This window comes from Lactuca serriola, chromosome 9 (genome assembly GCF_051521515.1).
Source record: "Lactuca serriola cultivar US96UC23 chromosome 9, Lser_US96UC23_V15, whole genome shotgun sequence".
Classification (NCBI taxonomy): domain Eukaryota; kingdom Viridiplantae; phylum Streptophyta; class Magnoliopsida; order Asterales; family Asteraceae; genus Lactuca; species Lactuca serriola.
Window position 1 is genome coordinate 182,380,550 of NC_136416.1, and position 27,957 is coordinate 182,408,506.

A 27,957-nucleotide genomic window follows, 5' to 3' on the forward strand; every position below is an offset into this window, starting at 1 on the left:
ACACTATAACCTACGGTTTAAGACAAAGGGGCTTAACAATCAACCCATAGACTGATGCTTTATCATTCTCTAGGCCAAGATACACATAGATCTGAAGTAGCAACTTCAGATCTGGGCTTCTAACTCGAAATGGTTCTTAAACTTGCCATAAAAGCCCCAAATCTCATGATAAAGGTTGATCTATATGCAAAAGAGAGAAGGTAACGACTCATTACCTTCAAATGCTCTGGAAAATCCCACAAACTCTGGATCTACTGCAAATCCTTGAATCCCCAATGGTTCCCTTCTCCCTTCTTCCTTCAAATCACCCAAAATGGCAAGAAAACTTGAATGAGCAACAATGGAGGCTTAGGGTTTCGGGTTCTGGACTATAGGGGCTGCAAATGAGCCATATGGAAGAGAATAAGATGCTTAAATAGGGTACCAAGTGCTGGAATTTGGGTTTCCCAACCCATACCAGACTCGCAGAGTCCACTTGCCGACTCGCCGAGTCGTTCACTTACTTTACACCCGGATCCCGCTCCGACTCGCCGAGTTCCTCCATGGACTCGACGAGTCGACCCTCTTTAACTTATGGTTTTCCTTTCCTTTCTTGACCTTTCTGATTTCGAGTGTTACAACTCTCCCCCACTTAAACTAAACTTCGTCCTCGAAGTTCTCTATGGTCAACTGACCTGCAATCCGCCTCAAACACCCTGCCTGGTGACTTTAACCCTTTTGTCCATCACTCCAGCCACTCTTAGTGCTGGTCACTACTGCTGGTACATACTGAATGCTTCTTATTTCCATAACTTGGTGCTGAGCACCCGTCCCAATGAATGGAGATAATCCTTCGAGTGAAAGATTCATCCCTGCAACGGTTAAGACTCATACGAGAGCTGGGCAACAAGGTCAAACCCTCCCCTATGAGATTATCCAACCCTATCGTGAGAGGCGTAGCACCCTCTGACAACTTGCTGCCTCTTACCATACTTCCTTGTCGGCTGAAAATTCTATTGCCCCTCATCCGCCTACCGGATGCACTGAGACCACCCTGGCCCAACTAATATGCCGATATCTGAGTTACCGGACTCCCACCGGTCACTACACCCCATCACAACCTACTAGTTGCTTCCAACGACTTCTGAAGATACTTCGATTATCTATAACTATTATATCCACTCTGCCGCTCATACTAAAACGATGCTGCTGGAACCAACCTGCTTATCTTCCATCTGATTACTCAACTCATACTAACTCGAGCCTTCCATCCTGAAAGAAAAGCTACCTACCTAGCTATCCTTACAGATCACTTATACTTGGCAGAAGGCTCAACTGATCCTGCTGAGAGGGACTTGCCATTTCCAAATCAACCAACTATACCGTCAGCACTTGCATTCCAACACACATACTAATACTGACCATCACACTAAAACTATCTGAAACATTGAACTGCCTGCAACACTGAACTGCCTGAAACACTGAACTGCCTGAAACACTGAACTGCCTGAAACACTGAACTGCCTGAAACACTAAACTCCCTGAAACACTGAACTGACTGAAACACTGAACTGACTGAAAATATTGAACTGCCTGAAACACTAAACTGCCTGAAACACTGAACTGACTGAAATACTGAACTGCCTGAAACACTAAACTGCCTGATGGCTGCTTCCCAAATATCTCGAGACCTTCCTGGTCTCCAATCATTCGTCGGTCATCTGCAACACCGAGTTCCAACTCAATTGTGGAGTCCAAGGACTCTTTGCTTAGTCACTCCCACGACTTCTGAACGAAATCATTCTTTGGAACTAGTTTCCACTAGTTCTCCTGTCCCTGCGGCCCTAACAACCTTCCCGATCCAACCGATCGGGTCCATACGTCGAACCCCGACATCATTAGATCCAAGACTAAAAAAAATGATGGCTCCCAGACTAGCGGTAGCCCTTAACATACGCGAACCCAAGCGGTCCACTGCTTCCCTGATCTCATAACTGAGGTGACGATCTATTGCCAAATTGCCGAGTTAACCATAACTGAACCATTTGGGAAATCCAATATCTAACCTGTGGGTTCCCATATCCTCACTGCTGCACCCGAACTGGTGGGTACTACTGCTTTCCCTGCGTCCAACAACGTGCTCATGCTGCCTACCAATCTAATAAAGGCCACGGCTACACCCGCGGACTTACGACTTTCTAATACTATCTGGATGCTAGTGAATGCTACGGCTACCCCCATAGACTTACAACACTCCACTACTATCTGACTGCTAGTGAATGCTACGGCTACCCCCGCAGACTTACAACACTCTACTACTATCTGACTGCTAGTGAATGCTACAGCTACCCTCGCAGACTTACAACACTCTATTACTACTTGACTGCTAGTGAATGCTACGGCTACCCCCGTAGAATTACAACACTACTACTACTATCTGACTGCTAGTGAATGCTACGGCTACCCCCGCAGACTTACAACACTCTACTGCTACCTGACTGCTAGTGAATGCTACGGCTACCCCCGTAGACTTACAACACTACTACTACTATCTGACTGGTAGTAAATGCTACGGCTACCCCCGCAGACTTACAACACTCTACTACTACCTGACTACTTTACTAACCTACTATTCCGAGGACATCCTGACTATCCCTAATCCTGCTAGCGATCCCTCAATCTGATTTCTCAAAACCATCCCTCAGTCATCGAATACTGCATCAACCTCGATGTCTTATATCCTTGATATACTTCGCGTTTCGTCGAGGAAGTCTTCGGCTTGGTTCCCAAACCAACAGTCTACTAATCCGGATACATGACACTATTGTTGGGAAGTTTCCAAACTGCCAACTTCTGAATCTACACAACCTTGCATGTTGTCTCTGCCACTGGCTACTAACACGGAAACATCTCTTGCTAACCGTTCTCATGATCCTCATTCCGACTCACTAGAGTCCTACAGGTGATCCTCCAATCCTGGATTCCCAACCCGCTACTAACCATCTCGATTTCATGAACTAACTGTTGGGAAGTTCCTCAAACTCCCAATCCTGAACTCCTCAATACATCTATCGTTGTGCTACTATCTTTTCTTCTCAGAGGCCGCGTACTCATTCTGGGTCTATGTGCTCTTATCCTTGTATACCCGGAGGGTTCTCCCCCACTTGGATCCGGCTAACTCCTCACTGCTCACTGGTCGAAAGGATTCCCCAACCTCCCTTCCATGAAAAGGGGCAATCCGCTGCCCCCCTACGTTTACCTCTGTTGGCACTCCAGCTAACCCTTACCAGGTCCGAACCATTCTTGCTTAACTAACCGAGCACTCTTCAATCCTTCACTGTATCTACTTTGTGATTGCATCCCGAGAACTTGCGTTTAGGGTGAACATCTCTAACCCACTTCCTTACCGACCGCTAGCTACTCCACTAAAAACTCTGGATTGTCACTACTGAGAATATAACTGATCATTACCCAACTAACACCTTTCGCAAGTAGTGAGGCATTACTGAATCTTACACATACATGTTACAGTCACCGCATCTGAAGTAATCTGATCTAGAGGGAACGACCTCCAATTCACCATTCTAATCCCAAGGTATGCAAATAGCATATAACTTAACCAAAGGCAGGTAATATAATATCCCAACACATATGCTTATTGATATCAATGCAACAACATAACAATAATATCATGAATAATAATTGACCAGAAGGTAAAAGATACGTACCCCCAACATCCAGTGCTGCCCGAATCCTTGTTGAAATCATCCGGAATACTCTGCCCCGAGCCGTGAGCGCCCTTGCCCGGCCCCGGCAACCGCTGGTGGTACTCAAAGTCACAGGAGCAGGAGCTATCACCTGCTCTGCTGTATACAAACTCGGAAAGCGGGCCTTCTTGTGGCCCCTCCGACTGCAATGGAAACATATCGGGTCAAGTTCCTGGGCGATGGTAATAGTACAATCTCTGCTAAAATGGCCAATCCGGCCGCACTAGAAACATCCAACATCGCCACCACTTTTACGTCTGCACGCACCCTTGTGCGTCCTACCACACTTCCCGTATCGACTGCGGCTCTGATAGTCCCACGTTCTCAAATCCGACCCCGTGGGCCTCTTGCCCGAACCTATGGCTACCTGAGTCTCATCCGTTTTCCTCTTCCTTTCCGACTCCCTGCCCGTCTCTCGCTCCTACATTACCTTGTCGACCCCATCCGTCGTCTGAACAACAGTTGTTTGATCCTAGAGCTTCGTGGTCAACCTATCAGTGATCCTCCCGACCATGTCGAGCAGATCCTCGCAAATGGCTCGCGAGACCTCCTCAATTATCCAATCATGCAGAGGTCTCTCTTGGAGACAGGGTGCCCCACTCACTCCTGCCCCCTGATGGCAAAAACTAGAAATGGGATCTCCCTCCCTGATGGATCCCTGATCTCCAAAAGCATCGGGCTCTAGACGAGCCCCCAATCTATCCTGAAACTATCCCGGCCCTAAAGGCCTCAAGATGACTGTCCATAAGCTCCACAATGGCCTCTCTAACCGAGTCGAAAATCACTAGAGTTTGATCAATGATGTTGCGCATAATCTCTGCGGAAATCAAATCCCTCATCTGATCATCAAGCTGCCCGGCTCCAGAGTCCGAGCCAGACCCCTCCCCGGTACCTGAACCGCTAACTGGTAACTCGCGCAATGTCACCATGCTGAAAATATAAAACTTCCCGATCAATATACACACCGCTGCCGAGGGATCTCTCACACACTCTACAAGTTCCCTGGTCTTGTCTCGGCCCTCTTGACTCGAGTACGGATCATCTGCTTTCAGTAGTACAGGCCCATACTACCTTCCACATCTATCCGTACTTTCGATAAGAGTTACCTCAACTCCACCAAGTCACTCTCCTGCTACTGATATCAGCTACTACCTTCCTAGGCTTGCCCTAGGGAACCTATGACTACACCCAAACCATTCCTCAGTCCTCAGCTGCTGAAGGCCTCCTTGTAATGCCAATTAGCCACCACCTGAATACTATCACATGCAATGAGGCTCGGATAATCCTTCGAGTAAAAGACTCGTCCCTACAACGGTTAGACTCAAACAAGAGCTGCGCAGTAGGGCCAAATCCAACACTCTGAGATTATTCAACCCTGATCACATGTGATGTGACGTATTCACCTAATGGCTAACTCCCATCACTCAGAGTCCCACAAAGCACAAAGCAAGCAACATTCGGATAAAGGAAACATACCCATGCAAAACTATTCTCATAACAAGAAAGTGTACTAGCATATAATGCTAAGCTCATACTATCAGGCATAACCTACATAGGCTATCCTACCACTGTCTACTCAATACTAGCATGTAATTCTTATCAAGCTAAAACACATAAAGCAGACACATAAGGCATCCTCCTAGATCCTTAGTCCTAGACTAGCATGCTATTCTACTGAAACTAAAACTGATAATCATAAACTTGTATGGGTAATTTAGGAGTACTTACTTGAGCTCGGCTGATTGCATGCACCACACCCTTTTTCTCTTTTTCAAAATTCTTTTCTTTCTAAAAATTCTTTTTGCTTTTTTAAAACTCTATTCTTTTTAAAAACTTTTTACCACTTCCTTAGTTTGAGTTCAGACACACTCGGGAGTGCACCCGAATCCCTCAAACCAAGGCTTTGATACCAACTTGTAACAACCTAATTTTCACGACTAAAAATTTTCTTTTAAAACATTACTAAACCACATTTATAAAAACTATATCATAAGTCATAACATAAGTTCGTAGTATTAATTTCAAACATAACTTATTATCAGAGTAAAACATCCCAGGCTAACTGACTATGGTGTGTGCACTGCAACCTCTCCGAGCTCCTCCTTTGAAAACTGAGTACTTGAAGCCAAATACTGAAATCGTAAGCACGAAGCTTAGTGAGCTCCCCCAAACTACCACATACCATACAAACATATAAAGCACATATTGGGCCTTGCCCACTGCATCGAACCAAAGTCCGGAAACTGCACCAAAACGGAGTCCGGAACTGACCAGGGCCTTGCCCTCTGCATCGGACCGAAGTCCAGAAACTGCATCGGACCAAAGTTCGGAACTGACTGGGACCTTGTCCCCTGCATCGTACCGAATTCCGGAATTGTCTGGGACCTTGTCCCCTGCATCGGACCGAAGTCTGGAACTAACTGCATCGGACTGAAGTCCGGAACTGACTGAACATAGCATGGCATAAACACATCAACTAGCATGAACACATATATTGCATACTGCATCGGGTCGTAGCCCGGAACACATAACACATAAATCTTGTCTGAGCCACGAAGGCATCAAACATACTAACTACTGCATCGGACCGAAGTCTGGAAACTACTACTACTAAACGGGCCGGCATTGTGGCCTTAGACCCGTTTCTACTTGAAGGAAACTCACCTGCACTGCCGGAGTTTTTGCTGATACCCTTCTGACTGCTATCAGACACTGTCGAACTACTGCTCCAAACACTCCCCGATCTACTAATACCAAATATAACACTTAGTCTAACTGTCCTCCGAAAGTCAACTAAGTCCACTCTGGTCAAAGTCAAAGTCCTGGTCAATGTCAACCTTCCAGTTCAACCCTACTCGCCGAGTCTGCCTACTGACTCGCCGAGTTCATACGCTCAGAATCCTTTCATTCGCGATTCGACTCGCCAAGTCTACCGATTTTCGAGTCCTGACATGTCCAGCTCACTGGGTCCCAACTCAACTCCCTGATCCGAGTCTTAACTCGAAGGGTTTGGGGTTTCGCGACTTGACTCGTCGAGTCCAAGAACAAACTCGTCGAGTCCAAGACAATCTTCAACAGACTCGCCGAGTTGTTCATCCAACTCGTCAAGTTCATCTTCATCTTCAAACTACTCGCCGAGTCCACTCGAAGGACTCGTCGAGTCTATTCAGTCCTTCATATATTCAGAGGCTTTTGAGTCATCCATGGACTCCAAACTGTAGATCCACTATTCTAAAGCCTATTCCTTACGTAAAGTGGCAAACCTTACGTGTAGCTAAGGAGATCTAGGCTCAAAACACTATAAACTAGGGTTTAAGACAAAGGGGCTTAACAATCAACCCATAGAATGATGATTTATGATTCTCCAGGCCAAGATACACTTAGATCTGAAGTAGCAACTTCAGATCTGGGCTTCTAACTAGAAATGGTTCTTAAACTTGCCCTAAAAGCCCCAAATCTCATGATAAAGGTTGATCTATATGCAAAAGAGTGAAGGTAGCGACTCATTACCTTCAAATTCTCTGGAAAATCCCACAAACTCTGGATCTACTGCAAATCCTTGAATCCCCAATGGTTCCCTTCTTCTTTCTTCCTTCAAATCACCCAAAATGGCAAGAAAACTTGAATAAGCAACAATAGAGGCTTAGGGTTTCGGGTTCTGGACTATAGGGGTTGCAAATGAGCCCTATGGAAGAGAATAAGATGCTTAAATAGGGTACCAAGTGCCGGAATTAGGGTTTCCCAACGCAAACCAGACTCGCCGAGTCGGTCACTTACTTTAGACCCAGATCCCGATCCGACTCGCTGAGTTCCTCCCTAGACTTGCCGAGTCGACCCTCTTTAACTTATGGTTTTCCTTTCCTTTCTTGACCTTTCTGATTTCGGGTGTTACACATACCATAAATAACTTATAGATGTGTGAATGTTTTCGTCCTCCCACATTCTTATAGTCACTCACGGTTGTAGTCCTCTTGTAGTCTTTGTTGTTATGGTCCTCTGATAGTCTTCCATACGGGTGTCATGGTCTTCCAATGGTCTTTCATAAAGTTCCATGGTCCTCCCATGGTCTTTCATACAAGTGTCATGGTCTTCCCATGGTCTTTAATGCTAAAGTCACAAAGACAGTCTAGCCAACAACATAGTATAGTGAGAAGTCTCACATCACAGACACAGTAGACAACTAACAAGCTCACGTAGTCGAAAAATTGGTGATACACACCTACTACTGAAACATATAAGGTAAACCCTTAGTTTACCTTTTAAACTATCAATTTGACTAAAAATTATACCAGGCCAAAAGTCAACAGTTAAAGTTAGCAATTAAAGTCAACTCCACCTAGCCTCCACGTTGTCGCTAAGCTATGCCCATGTTTTGGAATTCAACTCAATCGTGATCCAAAAATCCATTACCATGTTGTGGCAGCATCCACATAAAACAATGGTGAATTCCACCATCGCCACATCGTGACACCCATCTTGCCATGTCATGGCTACTTGATATGTACATCCAGATAGAAAAGTCGCGAAGTCCACCATCGCCACGTCGTGGCACCCATATTGTCATGTCGTGGCTACTGCATGTATATATCTTAATGTAGTTAGTCCTTAATACGTTAATCTCCTTATTCATACTTTCCAGTAAATTTCTTGGGACCCTAATGATCCGTAAAAATCCAAACTTTATGGACATGCATGACCCATGCATGTTCTTCACCCAACTAGGTCAAAAGATGAGAAGAATGACCTAAATCTCATGGATGACTCTTAAAACTCATTCAACGTCTAAATCTAGAAGATATAGTGACCCGGGGTGTAACATTATGTTTTGAGAAGTTTCTTATTACGTGATTGTGGATAATAAATGGATCACGAAAAGGCATTGGGCTTCAAGGGAATGGGCTTTAGACCTTATTGGATGATGATGATAACATTGGATAAGTGATTGAAGCCTTGGTTTGTATGTTGGAGCAAAAGGTAAAATGGGAAAAGTGATGTTTCAGCATTCTTTTATGAATTAAGGATTTTAGTTCGATGTGTTTAAGTCAAAAATAATTAGATAGGGTTGTAAAGCTCTTTAATACCTTTCCGTGGATATTAGGATCTTTGATATGGAGTTGGAACAAAGAAGTTATAATCGTTGGAAGTTATGAAGATATGGGGTTAAGTCGAGTACGTTGGCCGTACAGAGCATATGTTGGGCGTATTGGGCAGGAGTGATCGGTGGGGGCCTACCTGGAGTATGTTGGGCGTACACAAATCAAATTCAAACCCTAATTTGAGGGTTTGAGCCCTATTTAAGCTCCTTAACTTCCCCAAACGCTTTCTATTCTTAGCCACCATCCCTTCAACGTCCTCCCTTGAAACCCTAACCCTAGTTTGAGCCTTGTGAGCTAAAGAAGGATTTTTTTTGAGTGCTTTGGAGTGTTCTTGGTGCACCTTGGACAAGAAGGAACTCATTGGAGAAATGTTGGTTGCAATGGACCTTGTAGATCCAGATCTTGTTCACCTTGATCTTTCTTCTCTAGGTATAAAGCTTGAATCTTGGTGATACATTCGATTGATCTAGCTAGTCTTGGGTATTATGAGCTTTTGGCCACTTTAGTGCATAAAGTTTAGATATTGAAAGTTTGTGACCTTATTGGGGATAAATTTGGAAACTTTTGTTGGATTAGGTGTCTAAGCCCCATAACTATAATTGGTATGTACTTGACCCGATAGTAGCATGGTCCATTTTGGGTTGCCTTCACCGAAGCCATTTGATAGGATGGATATTTGAGAAAGAGGTTATTTTTGATTTATTGATATATTATAAGTATAATATGTTAATTGAGAAATCATATTATTTAATTGGTATTGATCAGGAATTAATTTGTAATTAATTTAGTGATCAAATGAGACTAATTAAATTAACGGTGAATGATTATGTATATCAGTGATACATATAGTTTGGGCTAATGATTCATGATTGATTAGTAATGGACTAAGTTTATGTGAGAGTCCATGAAGTGTCAGTCCAAAATAGATTATTGGATCAAAATCCTAAGTGTATGGATTAGGGTTTACAAATGACCTTTGGAATTCTATACTATATATGTAACCCCTAAGCCCTAAAATCGACACATGTGCATTCTAAGAAGAAGCTAACCAATTTTTTGTGCCTCCTAGCTCTCTCTCATTGTCCTCCATTGTTCTTGGTGTTTGTGACACATTTGAGGCATCACACTTGAGGTGCTAAGCTCTTGTAAGACCAAGTTCTACAAGCTACAACAAAGAGGTAATCATCTAACTTGTTTTATGCTTCAATTATCAAAGTTGTATTCTAGTTAGGCTTCATGCTTTAGAAAAAAGAAATTTCATGTATAATTAAAGAAAAATTAGATCCAAAGCATTAGGATTGTATGTGCACCATAGGGATGTTATAGTGCTCAAAACTCATTAGTGGTATTAGAGCCAAGGGTGTTTTCTATTATATTGATGCAATTGTTTGATTTTCAAAGCTGAAAAATTGTCATTTCTGGCCAATGACTGTTAGAATCGTCGAGTCCCATAAGGGAACTCGACGAGTTGGATCATATGAGATGAAATCGTCGAGTCCATGCGATGAAATCAAAGAGTAGGATCACTTGTTTGTAGTTTTTTGAGTTTTTTTTTTTGCCAGAATTTAGGATCATTACCACAAACTATTTTGTATCATAAAATTCGTTTTTTCTGATATGGTGATGTTTATTCTCATCCAATTAAAAGACAATTATCAAACTTTAAGATAATAATTTGATTATTTGTATTATTTGATTTAAATTACCTTGCTACGTGAGTTAAATTAAGTCATTTTGGTAAATAATAAATTATATGATAATTTTATTACTTAAATTTGATCTAAATGGTTCTTGAAGAGTTTCATAACTTGTCCTCAAGTTATGAAATATTAAAAGTCTCATTCATGAAACATTAACTCCTTAAGTTATGAAATTCAATAGGTTTTGAAGAGTTTCAAAACTTGCCCTCATGTTTTCGAATTTGAAAAGTCTCATTTATTAAACATTAAAATTCCAAATCCTAGAATTTTAAAGGTTTAAAATTCAACCCTTATACTATTATAATATTAAAAGTTTAATACGTATTTATATGTATAAGACAAGTCAGTCTTACCGTTAGTAGGCCTCATTCACGAAGCCGATCTATAAGGGGGTTATAAGGAAACTGCCTATAAAATGGTGGTTGAATGGGTGTCAACTCTCACCCACCGCTTCCTTGATTGGTGGAGGGTTGTTAGCTGAATGGGTAGGATAGTACATTAATTATCATTAATAAGTATAATAATATTATAAAGTAACTAAACTTTTATAAATTCCCAATCTTAGTTACTTTAGGAAAAATGTGAAAATGTTGTTATTCCATGAAATTGCACTTTGCACTTGCCAAGTCGTTAGTGGAGCGTGTGTGGTTAACCAACACATTAATTTAGGACTAGATAGGGTGGAAAAGGGTAGCTTGGTGCTTATCATAGATCAATGGAGTGTGTGTGGTTAACAGGCACATTGATTCGGTGATAAAATGATATCAAGAGTACCAAGCACGTTTGCATGGTGATTCACACATTGTTTGTGATCCTCGGTATCCCAGTCATAAAGTTGAAGGGCATAATCGAGATTTAAACATGCCATTGAAAAAGTTCAATGAATCTCAAAGGAATCTAGGAGTTTCAGTTCATTTAGAACTTAATCCTAAACTTTGTTTTTCATGGTGGAAATTGGTAAATCATCATTTACCTACCTTCAAATATTTCCCAATTGGATTACGACATCCCTCTTCCGAATTGTGAAATATTGTGTTGAGTCTTAGCCTTAGTATTTCATTTAAGTGTTATATTAAGGATTCTTATCTAATCTAGACATTGTCTTTCTTTTTAGATGTCTTCTAACACCGCTTCTGGCTGAAACTCTTCTGGCTCTTTCTCCCTCATGAACTTATGTGGGAGGGTCATTTTTGATGGATCGAATTTCAATGATTGGATTCGAAATATCCAAATGGCCATTCGATACGAGGAAAAAGAGCATGTCCTTGACAAAGAGATTAAGGAGATTGATGAATCTACTGCTACTCCTGAACAGATAGCTGAGTATAGGGCTCATGAGAAGGACGCGACAAAGGTGTCCACTATGACTCCTGAGATTCAAAAGTCTTATGAGGATTTCTGGCCTTTCGAGATGCACCAAGACTTGATGGAAAGATATCATCAAAGTGTTCGACAGGAAAGGTATGAAATCATTTCCTCCATGATAACAACAAAAATGAAGGAGGGAGAGTCTATCACGACCCACTTACAAAAGATGCAAAGGTTTGTGGACCGCTTGCTAAAGTTGAATGTCAACTTTGATGAATAGTTGGCTATTGAGATTATCCTACAATCTTTAACTTCTTTTTATGATCAGTTCTTTATGAATTATCATATGAACAAGGAGGAGGTCACTCTATGCACGCTTCAAGGCCTTCTCAAAACTGCTGAAAGTAGTTTGAAAGGAAAATCTGTTGTAACTATTCCTACTACTGTTGCCCCTATCCAGGCAATTGGACATGGTAAAGGGAAGAAAAGGAAAGCTCCTTCAAAGAATCACACGTGAAAGTATCGTGATTGATCATCTTCTAGTGGGTCCAAAAGTGGTTCTGCTACTCCTTCTTCCAATCCAAAAGAAGCAGAATGCTTCTACTATCATGAAAGGGCACCGGAAACGAAGTAGCCCCAAATACTTGTAGGACATCAAGGATTGAAAGATAAAGCCCATCTTCGTAGGTATTTATACTATTCATTCTAATAACTCGTCACATGCTAATTCTTGGGTCCTGGATACAGGATGTGGCTTTCATATTTGTTCTGATTTGCAGGGTCTAAAAAGAAGTAGGGATGTGGAGCATGGGAAGATGAACCTGATCATGGGGAATAGGAAAGTGTTTCCTGTCACCAAGATTGGAGTTTATTCTTTATTGCTTAGTAGTCGGTTAGAGTTAGATTTGAATAATTGTTGCTACTCGTCAGATATGGCGAGAAACATTATTTCTTTTCATGGTTTATATAAAACAAGGTTTTAGATTTTCATTTAATAATGAAATTGGTTCTATAAATGGCTTTTATATTCGTATCTTTTATTTTGACGCATTTCCTTGTAATGGTATATATGAAATTTTGATGGTTGTAGACAACTTAGGAAATAATGTATTGCATATTGATTCGTCCAATGGAGTGTTGGAGTCATTAGACATAAATTTGGATGACACATGCGAATCTTGTTTGCTTGGAAAGATGACCAAGTCACCTTTCACTGGTACTTGTTAAAGAGGTGACGGTTTGTTGGATCTCATATTCAAATCTGCCAGAAGGGATGCCAACCGCTTCTATGTGACTTTTACCAATGATTATAGAAGATATGGGTATATCTACTTAATCAAACATAAGTCAGAAACCTTTGAAAAGTTCAAAGATTTCAAGCAAGAAGTGGAGAATCAATTGGGCAGGAAAATAAAGATGCTTCGATCCGATCGAGGTGGTGATTGTAACACCATAATTTTTCAAACAATTTTTTTTTTCATTTTTAAAAAAATCACAGAATTCTCATAAACATAGTTCACAAATCTATCAAATGTCAATTTATCAAAAACACATGTTCATAAATTGTTTAAACACAATCCAGGATCCTCAAAGCATAACTCCGGCTCGTGTATACAATCAAGCCGGTACCTTTCTCGTGATCCTAAGAAGTACCTGAAACACAGAACACATAACCCGGTAAGCACAAAGCTTAGCGAGTTCCCCAAAATACCAAACATAACTAATTAGCCTCTCATGGCTAAATCTCAAATAAGACCCTATGGTCGATGTAACTCAGTGGAACCCTCCGGTCCCACAACTCGGGTGGACCCTCCGGTCCTAACTTAGTAAAGCTTAGAGTAATACACAAGATATATCACAAAGACATAATCCAGGATATCACAATACTCAATAATAGCATACAAGACCCTCCGGTCACACAGAGTTACCACTCATGGTAAGTATAGTAAAAAGACTCACCTCGTAAGCAAGCAAATAAACCTTATACACGAACGATCGGTCTAGGCTCCGCCTAACACATACGTTAATTATTTCTAATCAATAAACGATCCTCAAAGAAGCTAGGATAAACCCTCTATAAAATCACAGAAGGATAAAAGACCATTTTACCCTTTCATGGTCTTTATAGTCCATAATTTGACCAAACCCTAAAAGTCAACAAAAGTCAACCGCAGCATGTATGCTGGGCATACTGCCTCGCCATGCATCGGGGATCCTCGACCCTACGCCGCGTATACTGGGATTACGCTCAGCATACATCCCATACTTGTTCTTCCCACTCTCTTGGTCTTAATCCGTTAAAACCATAGCTCTACTCTCAGATCTGGACTCCCTAAAGACTCATACTCCATAAAGTTCGTGACTTTATGCCTTTGCATGGCTGAGAAAATCCCAAACCTAAAAACTCTCACTCTTTTCTCCCAAAAATGCTCATATCTCATGCATGGGATGGTTTCGATGTCCAAGACTCCATTTTTATGAATCCACTCCATTAAAAACACTTAAAGGGACATATATTAGGATCTGGAGTTCAACAACTCATAAAGCTTCAAGCTTTTGGTACCAAAAACCCTAAAATGGACCAGATTATGCACAAATAAAAAAGGATGAATAGCTTTGAGCTTTATACCTTTAACTGATACTCCAACCACAGAAAAGCTCAGATCCAAAGCCTGGACTCCAACTATATTCTCTTCAATGCTCCTTCTTTACTCCAAGGATACCACAAGGACACTAAGAAGCCCAAAAATGGAAACTCAAGCTCAAGGGACGGAAATTAGGGTTTTGAGAGGGTTGAGGGCTGGAAATGGTGGCTAGATATGAGGCCATCATGTTCCTTAAATAGGGACACACCCACAATTAGGGTTTTCAATTTGAGCCTAGTACGCCCAGCGTACTAGGTGGCTTTTGCGTCCAAATCACGCACATAAGTACACTAAGCGTACACACGCGTATGCCCCATGTACTAAGTTACCACCTTTTCTCAAATGAAGGGCCAACTTGCCAATTATAAAAAAAAAAACAAGGGTTTATAAGTTATACCTTGTCTTGGGATGTTACAATTCTCCCCCACTAGAATCAGACTTCGCCCTCGAAGTCATCTTCTGAAAATAACTCTAGGTACTGCTCACGTATCTCGGACTCCGGCTCCCAAGTGCACTCAGACCCCTTCTGATGTTGCCACTGGACCTAAACTAAGCGCACCTCTTTATTCCTCAACACCTTCACCTTACTATCTAAGATATTTATCGGCCTCTCGATGTAATTCAGGCTCACATCAACTTGAATGTCCTCTAATGGTACCACTGTTGTCTCATCGGCTACACATTTCCTCAGCTGGGACACGTGGAAGGTGTTATAAATCTGGCTTAACTCTCCAGCTAGCTCCAACCGGTAAGCTACCTTACCCATATGGGCGATCACCCTGAACGGACCAATGTATCTAAGGCCCAACTTGCCCCGTTTCCTGAATCGGACCACCCCTTTCCACAGGGATACCTTCAGAAGGATAAAATCTCCGACCTGGAACTCTAGCTCGGATCATCGCCAGTCTGCGTAACTCTTTTGGCGACTCTAGGCCATCAGTAGCCTCTGTCTGATTTGCTGAATATGCTTAGCCGTCTTGAGCACTATCTCAGTGCCACCCATCACTCTCTGCCCTACCTCTCCCCAACAGATGAGAGTCTGACACCTCCTTTCATATAATAGGTCAAAGGGAGGCATACCAATACTGGAATGATGGTTGTTGTTGTACGAAAACTCATTCAAGGGAAAATAAGTGTCCCAAATTCCACCGAACTCCAAAACACATGCACATAGCATGTCCTCGAGCGCTTGAATCGTCCGCTCACTCTGCCCGTCTGTCTGTGGGTGGTATGCGATAATGAAGTGCAACCGAGTACCCAACTCCTCATGAAACTTCTTCCAAAACCTGGAAGTAAAGCGCACATCTCGATCCGACACTATCGATGTCGGCACTCCATGTCGTGCTACCACCTCTCTTACATAAATCTCGGCTAATTTCTCTGCAGAAGAGTTCTCACTGATAGCCAAAAAGTGAGCACTCTTCGTCAGCCGGTCTACAATCACCAATATCGCGTCGACACCTCATGAGGTTCTCGATAATTTGGTGATAAAATCCATGGAAATTTGTTCCCACATTTACTTGGGAATCTCTATAGGTGGTAACGGTCCATGTAGACGTTGGGGCTCCGCCTTATCCCGACGACGGGTCAAGCATCTTTCAACTACCCATGCCATATCCCTCTTCATACATGGCTACCAGTAATCTCTCTTCAGATCCAAATACATATTAGTGGCTCCTCGATGGGTCTAGAATCTCGATCTATGTGCCTCTTCCATCGGTATGCGTCAAGCTCCACCTGTATAGGGCACCCAAATCTGCTAACGGATAGTCATAAGCTCCCGACCATCCGTCTCAAACTCGGAAACCTGTCCGATCACTCACTCCCTCTTGAGGTTCTCTGGCCTTACAACCTCCCCATGAGCCTCTCGGATGGTATCTAAGACTGGAGTCATCACCGTCATCCTGATACATACATCTTGAATCTGAGCAATCTCTTCTCTACGGCTCAAGGCATCGGTTACCACATTAGCTTTGCTTGGGTGGTATAAGATTTCACAGTCATAGTCTTTCACTACATCCAACCACCTCCTCTGCCCCAGATTCAGGTTGGGTTGATCCATGAAGTACTTCAGGCTCTTATGGTCCGTATATATGGTGCATCGGACTCCATGCAGATAGTGGCGACGGATCTTGAGGGCGAACACCATCGCCCCAGCTCCAAATCCAGGGTGAGATACCTCGTCTCATGAGGCTTCAACTGCCTCGATGCATACGTTATCACATTCCCCCTCTGCATCAAAACCGCACCAACCCTGATATAGACGCATCATAGTAAACTACAAAGTCCTCCACTCCCTCGGGAAGGGCTAACACTGGAGCTTCACACAATCTTTGGCGAAGAGTCTCAAATGAGGTCTACTGCTCAGGCCCCAAGCAAAATTAATGCCCTTCCAGATCAATCTAGTAAGAGGAACAACAATCTTGGAGAAATCTCTAATAGTAGCCGGCCAAACCCAAAAAACTCCTGATCTTTGATGGGGATCTTGACACCTCCCATCTCATAACTGCCTCAATCTTGGCCGGGTTGACCAATATCCCATTCTGATTAACGAGATGTCCCAGGAACTGGGCCTCTCTTAACCAAAAATCACACTTGGAGAATTTTGCATAAAGCCTCTCAGCCCTCAATACTCCAAGAATATCTCGCAGATATTCCTCGTGTTGCTCTCTGGACGTCAAGTACACCAGAATGTCGTCGATGAACATGATCACCGGTCGATCCAACATGGACCTGCACACCTGGTTCATGAGATCCATGAATGTTGTCGGTGTGCTGGTGAGCCCGAAAGGCATCACCACAAACTCGTAATACCCATAATGAGTTTTGAAGGCCGTCTTCTGGATATCCTCCTCGCAAACTCTCATCTGATGATATCCAAATCTGAAATCAATCTTGGAGAACCAAGATGCTCTCTGTAACTGACCGAATCAATCATCGGTCATCGGTACAGGATAACGGTTCTTGACCGTCAGCTTGTTCAACTCCTGGTAATCGATGCACGTCCGGTGTGAACCATCATTCTTTTTAACAAAAAGGATAGGTGCTCCCTCGTTGAGCTACTCGGTCTGATGAAACCCTTCCCCGGTAGTTCTTGGAGCTGTGAGGATAACTCCTGCATCTCTGGTGGCGTAAGGCGATAAGGTGCCTTGGACATAGGCACCGCGCCCGGAACCAAATCAATCATGAACTCCACCTACCTCTCGGGAGGCACACCCAATAACTCCTTGGGAAAAACATCCGGAAACTCGCACACTATCAGAACCTCGGAGATAGAACTCGACCTCTCTGTAGCAACCCGTGTATCCATCACATACACCAAAACCCGCATACATCCCTGTTGTAGACTCTGTCTTGCCCTGATAGCAGAGTAGAAAGCTGATCCAAATCTGGTACCCTCACCATACACCGTAAGCACTCCCTCACTAGGGTCTCGTATGGTCACCATCTGACGCTCACAATCGATCATAGCTCCAAACCAACTCAACCAGTCCATGCCCACTGTGACACAGACATCACCCATCGCGATCGGTACTAGGTCTATCGGGAACTCAACACCAAAAATCTCTAGTACACATCCTCGGAATACATTAGTAGCGAAAACCACATGTTCGTCAGCTATAGAAACCCTCAGAGGTCGAATCAACGCCTCACGTCGGATACTGATATGATGAATAAAAGCTAAAGACACGAAGGATCGACACGCACCTGAGTCAAATAACACCAAGGCAGGTACAAAACTCAGAAGAAAAGTACCTATATACAGCACAGAATAAGCACAACAAAGCTCAAAATAATATAAATAAGGAAATACGTACCAGCCACGACATTAGGTGATGTGCGGACCTCCTCCGCTGTCAGCTAAAAAGCTCTTCTATGAGCCCTCAGAGCCTCGGACTTCACCGGACGATTATTAGTAGCACGCAAAGCAGCGGGAGTGGAACCCTGGGCTAATCCCTGAATGAGATGAGGGCACTCTGCGTCCCGATGGCCAGTCTGGCTGTAGTAAAAGAAAACTGCAAACCCCTTGGGGCAATCCTTCTCAATGTGCCCTTCTTTGCCACATTCGTAGCAAATCGCAGCCCAACATGATCCCTTGTGACTCTTGCCGCACTTGCCACAAGTGCAGCCCGATTGGACCCCAACTCTCGTATCAGCAGGCTTAGCCCGCTTCATTTCCGGCTGTGACTGCACTGGTCTCTGGTCCCTCCCCACAGACTTCCCCTCCACCCTGGCATGTAACTCTAGCTCAATGTCCCTCCGCCTGCCATTTGTCTGATGCTTTGCCAATGTCTGGTATGACAAGTTCACTATGCTGACATATCGGCTCACACGCGCCTGCTCACAGGACATGTGCTCAGGGCAAAACAACGACCTCTCATGAAACATCCTAGTGATCTCAGTCACAGTTTTTGTCTTCTTCTTGAGAGACAGAAACACCTAGGTTAATCATTCCCTCTCCACCGGGGGAATGTACTCATCTCGGAACAAATGTGTAAGCCTCTCCCATGTTACTACATCATGATCTATAGGAGTAAAGCTGGTAGTCACAAACTTCCACCAGTCCTTCGCCCCCTAAGCGAAGCTAGTTCAACGCAAACCGAACTCTCAAGTGATCTAGGCATGAACACGTATAAAATCATCCCTCAATGTCAGAGATCCATCTCATGGTAGAAATCGGATCCTGTGTCCAATCAAACTTTGGTGGCTTCGTGTTGCTAAACTCCCTGAACAACAACGAGTCACCTCCCTGTGGCCTAACAGCAGCTACGGTTGCAATGGTTGCAGCTGCAGCAGCCTCAGTAACAGCAGCATAACGCTCATCAAATGTCTCAATCAGTGTGGTCTTAATAGACCCAAACATCTTCGGTATCGCCTCATGGATATTTGTGTCCACCTCCTCATGAATGATCATGCATATCTCCTCGTCACTAGCACTACCGCCCTCGGGGTTGTGGCGTGTACCCACCATGATGTCTCTGAAACACAACACAAAAATCATCAGAGACTTGTTCAAGCATACTCACACTTGATTTCCCGCCCCTTCATGCTCCTTAGTACCCTAAGGATTCTTATTTTAGTTGAATACATATCTGGTGTTTTCAGTAGTATGGGCCCAATACTACCTTCAACACCAACCTATAGTCACCCCAAGTCCTCCTGCTAGCATCCCAATTCACACGTACTCTATCTCTCATGAATAACAGACTACTCTCTCAGTAGACCCCTCACATGCTCATCTAGGTAGCTCCCCTATATTATCCCTCGACTCAGAACTCTTTCTAAGTGATTCCTGTTAGATACTCTTACTCAGCACACACTCAAAGCAAATAACAGATAACATCGATCAATAGCATCTCCTCAGCTAAGGCATCAAAAATCAGGAAACTCTAGCCCTAAAATATGAAATACTTAGCATATCCCCTAGCATGCATCCATAATATCTCATGAATATCTCATAACACAAATAAATAAGGGTACTTTGGGAAATCATCGTTCGGGCTCTAGCTGATTGTACACACTGCTCCGACTCGTTTTACTCTTAAAACTCTTTCTCACTTTGAAAAATCATTTCTTTTGAAATTTTTTCTTAAATCCTCAGTTTGAGTCCAGACATACCAGAAGGCACATTCGAATCCCTTAAACCAAGGCTCTAATACCAACTTGTAACACCGTAAATTTTCAAACAATTTTTTTTTACTTTTAAAAAACCGCAGAATTCCCATAAACATATTTCGCAAATCTCCCAAATGTCAATTTATCAAAAACACATGTTCATAAAATGTTTAAACACAATCCAGGATCCTCAAAATATAACTCCGCCTCGTGTGTACAATCAAGCTTGTCCCTTCCCGTGATCCTGAGAAGTACCTGAAACACATAACACATAACACGGTAAGCACGAAGCTTAGTGAGTTCCAAAAAATACCACACATAACTCATTCGCCTCTCATGGCTAAATCTCAAATAAGACCCTTTGGTTGATGTGTCTCATTGGAACCCTCCGGTCCCACAACTCGGGTGCACCCTCCGGTCCTAACTCAGTAAAGCTCAGAATAATACACAACATAGATCACAAAGACATAATGCAGGATATCACAAGACTCAATAATAGCATACAAGACCCTCCGGTCACACAAAGTTACCACTCATGGTAAGTATAGTGAGAAGACTCACCTCGTAAGAAAGCAAATAAACCTTGTACACGAACCACCGGTCTAGCCTCCGCCTAACATATACGTTAATTATCTCTAATTAATAAACGATCCTCCAAGAAGCTAGGCTAAACCATCTTTAAAATCACATAAGGATAAAGGACCATTTTACCCTTTCATGGTATCAATATTTCATAATTTGACCAAACCCTAAAAGTCAACAAAATTCAACTGCAATGCGTACGCTGGGCGTACAGCCCCCTACGCTAGGTGTACTGCCTCGACATGCGTCGGGAATCCTCGACCCTACGCTACGCGTACTGGTATTACGCTCAGCATACGTCCCAGACTTGTTCTTTCCACTCTCTTGGTCTTAATTAGTTAAGAGCATAGCTTTACTCTGAGGTCTGGACTCCCTAAAGGCTCATACTCCATAAAGTTCGTCACTTTAAGCCTTTGCATGGCTGAGAAAGTCCCAAACACAAAAACTCTCACTCTTTTCTCCCTAAAATGCTCATATCTCATGCATGGGGTGGTTTTGACGTCCAAGACTCCATTTTTATGAATTCACTGCATTAAAAACACTCAAAGGGACAAATATTAGGCTCTGGAGTTCAACAACTCATAAAGCTTCAAGTTTTGGGACTAAAAACCCTAAAATGGACCATATTATGCACAAAAAAAAGGATGAGAAAGCTTTGAGCTTTATACCTTCAACTAGGGCCAGTCCAGATGGTGGGCAACCCGGGCGACCGCCCAGGGCCCACATCTTTAGGGGCCCAAAATTTCTAGGCTATCTAGTGTGTGTGTGTGTGTATATAATTATTACATAATTGATTTTAAGGCCTAAAGTTGGTTTAAACTCAAAGTAGCTCAAACGATAAATAATTTGGATTTATTGTTACTGCTAATTAAACAAGTCTATATTGAATAATAAATAATATATTTTTTTAATATTTATTATATTTGTCCTTGAGGGGACTTTTTTTCTTTTCGCCCCGGGCCTCATATACGTTTGGACCAGCCCTGCCTTCAACTAATCCTCCAACCACATAAAAGCTCAGATCCAAAGCCTAGACTCCAACTCTATTATCTTCAATGCTCCTTCTTCACTCCAAGGATACCACAAGAACACTAAATAGCTCAAAAATGGACACTCAATCTCTAGGGACGGAAATTGTTTTCAGAGGGTTGAGGGCTAGAAATGGTGGCCAGAAATGAGGCCATCCTGTTCCTTAAATAGGGACACACCCACAATTAGGGTTTTCACTTTGAGCCTAGTACGCCCAACGTACCCTCTGACACGCCAAGCATACTAGGTGGCTTCCGCGTCTAAATCATGCACATGAGTACGCTGAGAGTACACACACATATGCCTCGCGTACTCAGCTAACACATTTTCTCGAATGAAGGGCGAAACTTGCCAATGACAATAAAACAAGGGTTTGTAAGTTATACCTGGTATTGGGATGTTACAGTGAGTATCTTAGTATAGATTTCCACAACTTCTTAAGGAATGTGGAATTGTTTCACAATTGACGCCACCTAGGAAACTGCAACTTAATGGTGTGGCTTAGAGGCACAATCGAACCTTGTTAGACATGGGTCGTTCCATGATGAGTCGAGCATTGTTTCCTATCTCATTTTAGGGTTAAGCCTTAGAGACTGCCGCCCATATCTGTTATCTAGTCCCAAAAGGTTAGCAAAACACCTCACGAGATGTGGACAAGGAAGGTTCCCTCGTTATCACATATCAAGGTTTGGGGTTGCGACGCTTTCATAATATGAGAGACTCATGACAAGCTTGAACCTCGCAGTGAGCGTTGTATTTTCATCGGCTATCCACAAAAATCCTTTGGATATCTCTTCTATAGACCCAGTGACAATATTGTCTTCGTTGCGAGGAGAGGGGTTTTCCTTGAAAGAGAGCTCATATGCCAAGAGGACAGCAGGAGGCAAATTGACCTTGAAGAGCTTCAAGAGTTAAGGGATGAAGGAACCTCAAACAATAACACTTAATCCGAGGAGGAAACTCATGTTGAACCAGTTGACGAGTCCGTACCTCTGAGACGTTCCACTAGAGTTAGTGTTCCACTTGTGTTATATGGTTTTCATATAACAGATGAAGGTGATACATTTATCAGTGATAGTACATTGATAAATTTGGATGAACCTAGCTACTACAAGGAAGCCATGGCAGGTTCTTAGTCCACAAAATGGAAGGAGGCTATGGGCAACGAGATTCAATCCATGTATGATAATTAAGTTTGGAACTTGGTTGACAATGTACTGGGTCGCAAGATAGTCAGGTGCAAGTGGATTTCCAAGAAGAAGACCGACATGGGTTGGAAAGTACACACATATAGAGCACGATTAGTTGTGAATGAAGTGATTGTGATGATCGACTCGAGGATTGCAGCTAGATGTTGAGTGATTGGCAGACGGATTGAGATGTCACTATCTACGATGGGAGTTACATTCTTCCAACTTTCGGTATTTGATAAAAGAGACAACAGACACTAGATTTATAGAGTTAGGATGTAGATCCAACATGGGGCTAGATAGTTGTGGTTTTGGCGGCAAGTATGGCAGTGTGGGAATGCACAACATAATTCTTGTGGTATGGTTACCTTGAGATGAGAACAAGGCTCTACATTCCTTGAATATAGTCAGGTCAGGTGCTAATGATTGTTTCAGGTAGTCAGGGAAGTGAATTGGAAAGACAACTTTTGTTGTCTCTGATGTATCCCGACTGTGAGAATGTTGCATCTTGTAATTATGAATGATCCTTGTGATAAATTGATGGTTGGGGATTTTTGGACGAGGTGAGTGGTAGTCCAGTTCTTTCTAGATAGAGAATTGGTGCGATGAATGGAGAGTCAAAAATATTTCTTGTGCATTTGCATTAGATTCTTGATGTTAGAGGCGGTTATGGATGGGAGCTTCCGAGGTCTCCATCTGAGATTCAGAATCACTTTGAGTTTGTTTGGTCGATATCTAGAAGAAGATCTTGCATTGTGTTATACATTCCAAGGGTCAAGGATGTTATGTATCTAGTTGATCCGGTTTTAGTATTCGTCTGTTTTCAATGTTAATTGGTGGTAGTTCGAACCCTAAGTGGGGGAGAACTGTGTATTCTGCTTGAAAGATCCTCAATTTGTTTGGACAATTGGTTTCACAATAATAAGTCACATAAATCTACAGTTCGGGTTTGCAATACTTTAGTAAAATATTTGGTCAATTCGGGGGTGCAGAGTAAGTTGCAATCGAGTGTATGTGATCAGGAGTGCATGGGTTGTCTTCACGATGACAAGGTGTTGGTGAAGGAGCTCGTTGTAGCAATGTGTAACGACGTGAAAGTTTAAAACAAAATTTTCATTTTTAAAATGCATACTTTTCATAACACATGTAAAACAATCTCATTTGTTCAATTTTCAAAACATAACTCCATATTTGAATAATTAATAATCCAGGATCCTCAAAACATAACTCTTCCTCTGGTGTGTACCATCAAGTCGGTGCCATCCTGCTAACCTGAAAACCTGAAACACATAACACATAACACTATAAGCACGAAGCTTAGTGAGTTCCCCAATATACCACACACAACACATATTAGCCACTCAAGGTTATAACTCTGTTTGACCCTCTGGTCAATGTGTCTCAGTGGGAACCTCCAGTCCCATAACTCTGTGGACCCTCTGGTCCTAACTCTGTAAACTCTGAAACATACATAGCATAAATCACATAGAAATAATGTTGTGTATCACATCATATAAATAGCATACAAAATACTCTGTTACATAACTCTAATTACCACTCTAGGTAAAGTATACTGAGAAGACTCACCTCGGATGAAGAACAACTCCTATAAACACTGTTGCTACGCATCACCCTCTAACTCTGTGCCAAACCCACAATAATCTTAATTAGGAGCTAAGTCCAACCTCTCACTTATTGGGTCTAAAGATAGACCACCTACCAGCCCATTAATGCCCTAAGCCCATTGGGCCCACCAAGGCCCAATAATAAATGGGACCCTCACACGACCCAATTCCCAAGAAAAGGCAAGCCCAAACCAAGGGCCCAAAGCACATACATACACTTCTCTAGTACAAGACTCTATTACATGAAGTCCAAACTCCCGACCCAACACTCAAGGCCCAACACAATGCTTAGCCCAAAAACCCCCAGAAGGAGTTACGCGGGGCGTACCCCCTGGTACACTCAGCGTACCCAAACACTCAAGAAACTAATCGGGGACCTCAACCCAGTACGCGGGGCGTACCTTCAGTCTTGCTTAATCCATTTTCTGGGTCTTAACCCGTTAAGACCTTAACTCAACTCTTGGATCTGGACTTCCTAACATCTCTTACTCCATAAAGTTAACAACTTTAAGCCTTTGCATGGCTGATAAGGTCACAACACATAACAACTCTTACTTTCTTAACCTAAAATGCTCATAAGTCATGCATGGGTAGATTCACACGATCAAGGCCTTATTTTCATGGTTCTTTACCACTAGAAACACTTAAAAGGACAGGTTATTAAGCTTTGGAGTGCATCAACTCATAAAGCCTCAAGCTTGGGACCAAAAACCCTAAAATGGACCCTAATATGTAAAAAAACAAAAAGAGTGGGAAAGCTTGGAGCTCCTTCTTAACTCCACAACTTGTTCTTCAACTTCACTCCCTTGTATGCTCCTTCTTAACTCCCAAAAGCCCAAAAGAACACAAACAAGCTCATCATGTCCACATACAAGCTCAAAAACGGATATTAGGGTTTGAGAGGGTTTATTAACTGAGAACGGTGGCCATAAATGAGATCTTCTCTTTCTTTATATAGGGACACTTCACTTAATTAGGGTTTCCTTCTGTGCCTAGTTGGTGGTTGTCGAAGCCAACAAAATTAATAACCCTAAATATTACACACTAAAATAGTGTATAGTGGTAAAGGGGTCAAATCCACGGAGATTGGTTCAATTTCTAACTCTATGAAAAATCTCTTTGTAAAAATACTTGTAAAATAACAATAAAAATAAAATGGGGGGTTTTGGTGTTTTGAAATACTTGAAACAAACTAGAATAAACTATGATTTAAATAGACAATTTCAACAAAAATAAGGGTTTGATGTAAAATCAATAAGGGAGAGATGGTTGACTTAAAGTTTCCTCACTTTGACTTTTAATGAATATATCATTAGAATCCAATGGTGCAATACTTTGATTTAAATCCTTAATTTGGCTATAGTAATCCAATAAGCTTGAGATTACCTAGACTTTTCTTAATTGTTGAACTGGCTAGAGAAGCTCATAACAATTTCCTTAGTCAAAGTCACTAATTCCAAATAGCATGTAATTAGTGAAAGTCAACTAGCATTAAGAACCAAAAGGTCACCAAATCCAAGAGGGGTCAAATGCTTTCACCACCATGTTAGAGGAAATGCTTTTATGATTGTGTGAAGCAAAAACAACACACAAATCATTTGTTGCTTGCTAATTTGAGGATCATTTACTTAATCAATAAATTGGCCAACTAATCACCACAAACACATTTAAACTCATGAATAAAAACATACTAGTAGTGATAATATGATAAAACACAAAACATTTCCATAAAGATTTAAGAACAAGTTCATGGATTCTTCAACACCCAACAAAAGTTCAAAGGATTCAACAAAAAGTCAACCAAGATTAGTTTAGCTAAGCATGACTAAACTCAAAGAAACAAAGTTAGTTAAGATTATACCAAACATTTGACAAGAATCAAGAGATGAAAAGAAGATATTCTTCAAGTGTTCTTGGCCTCCAAAAGTGCTCCAAACTCCAGAGAGAAAGTATCAAAATCGGACCTCCATGATAAGGCTGAAGAGGCACACCAACCTTCCCAATATAGAGCTCTAAGTAAAATCCCGAAATTGCCCTTGTCAGGAAACCACGTGGGCTGGGGGGAATCTTACGCGGGCCGCGTGACTTCGATGGAATTTTTGGGCTTCTTCAAGTCTTGGGCCCCCACAGCTAATCCATTGGCCCAGTTCGAATCCAATCAGCTCCTAGCCCATTTTTCTTCAACATTTCTTCAATTAAAGCCCAATTTGTCTTTCCACATCACTCAAAACTTCCACAAACTCCTAAACATCGATCTTGCACACTCAAGAATTCTCCCGCGCCCTTTCAAATTTAAAGCTCAACACTTCTACGCCTTCAAGCAATCGACAAGCCTACTCCCTGAATCACCTCCAAAGCTATCAAGCACGAAATCCCCACGGCTCTTCAAGTCCAATCGCCTTCCAAAAGATCCCGCACACTCCCGCTCCTCTAGTTTTCTTAAAATCTGCAATAATGCTCAAGAAACTAGAAAGTACCCGAAATGGTCATAAAAATAACAAAAAGGAAAATATGCATGGAAATTAACTAAAATGCGAATGGAATGTGCTAAAAAAACTATAAAAAGAAGTAAATAAAATGAAGCTATCAAATCACCCCAAGCTTAAACCTTACTTGTCCTCAAGTAAGACAAGACTAAAATGAACTTGGGACGAACTACCCTAGAAATAAAAAGAATGGATAGAACCATGGAACCTATTCGACATTAGTCAACATGGTTAGAATTGATCTCGCTGCTATCTTACAACTTTTTCATCCGATGACAATGGGACCATAAACCACAACCAGGACAACTCCTCTAGGTGAATAAGGAGGGATGGTCAGTCGTAGTCTTAATGGAACATGAATACAATGAATAACATCTGTAGTAGGGAGAAAGCAACTGGATGGGCTCGGGTAGAGCTCTTCTTTAAGTGCACACTATGCTCTCACGTCTGCCGGTTTCTGTCATGTGTAACTAGGTTTAATCGCTTGGGCACCGTTGTAGGAATCGGTTTAGTGTTGGCCTAAACCTCTCATAGTATCCGACTCGATAGTCTCCCTAACATCACCAATTTGCGAAAAAAAACCAACTCGATCTATATACAATAAAACAGACCTATACAAATGAATATCAAACGCCGGGTGACCAAGATGTTGGAAAATTTGTTCAATAATTGAACCGGCCACCTATCTAAGATAGTTGCAACTGAAAATTTGCATGCCATTTTTTTATCCTTGAAGGTAATGTATTAACAATCGAAATTTTAACAAGAAAACCCTTTGACTCAAAATTTGGTTCCCAAAAGTGTGTAAGTGGAACCAAAAGGGTAATGATATAATCTGAATCGCCTAGGTATGAAAACGACCATGTGTGGAGCATAAAGATGTAATGTAAGATCCTTTTCAAACTTGTGGTTTTTCAAAGATAATGAAAATGTC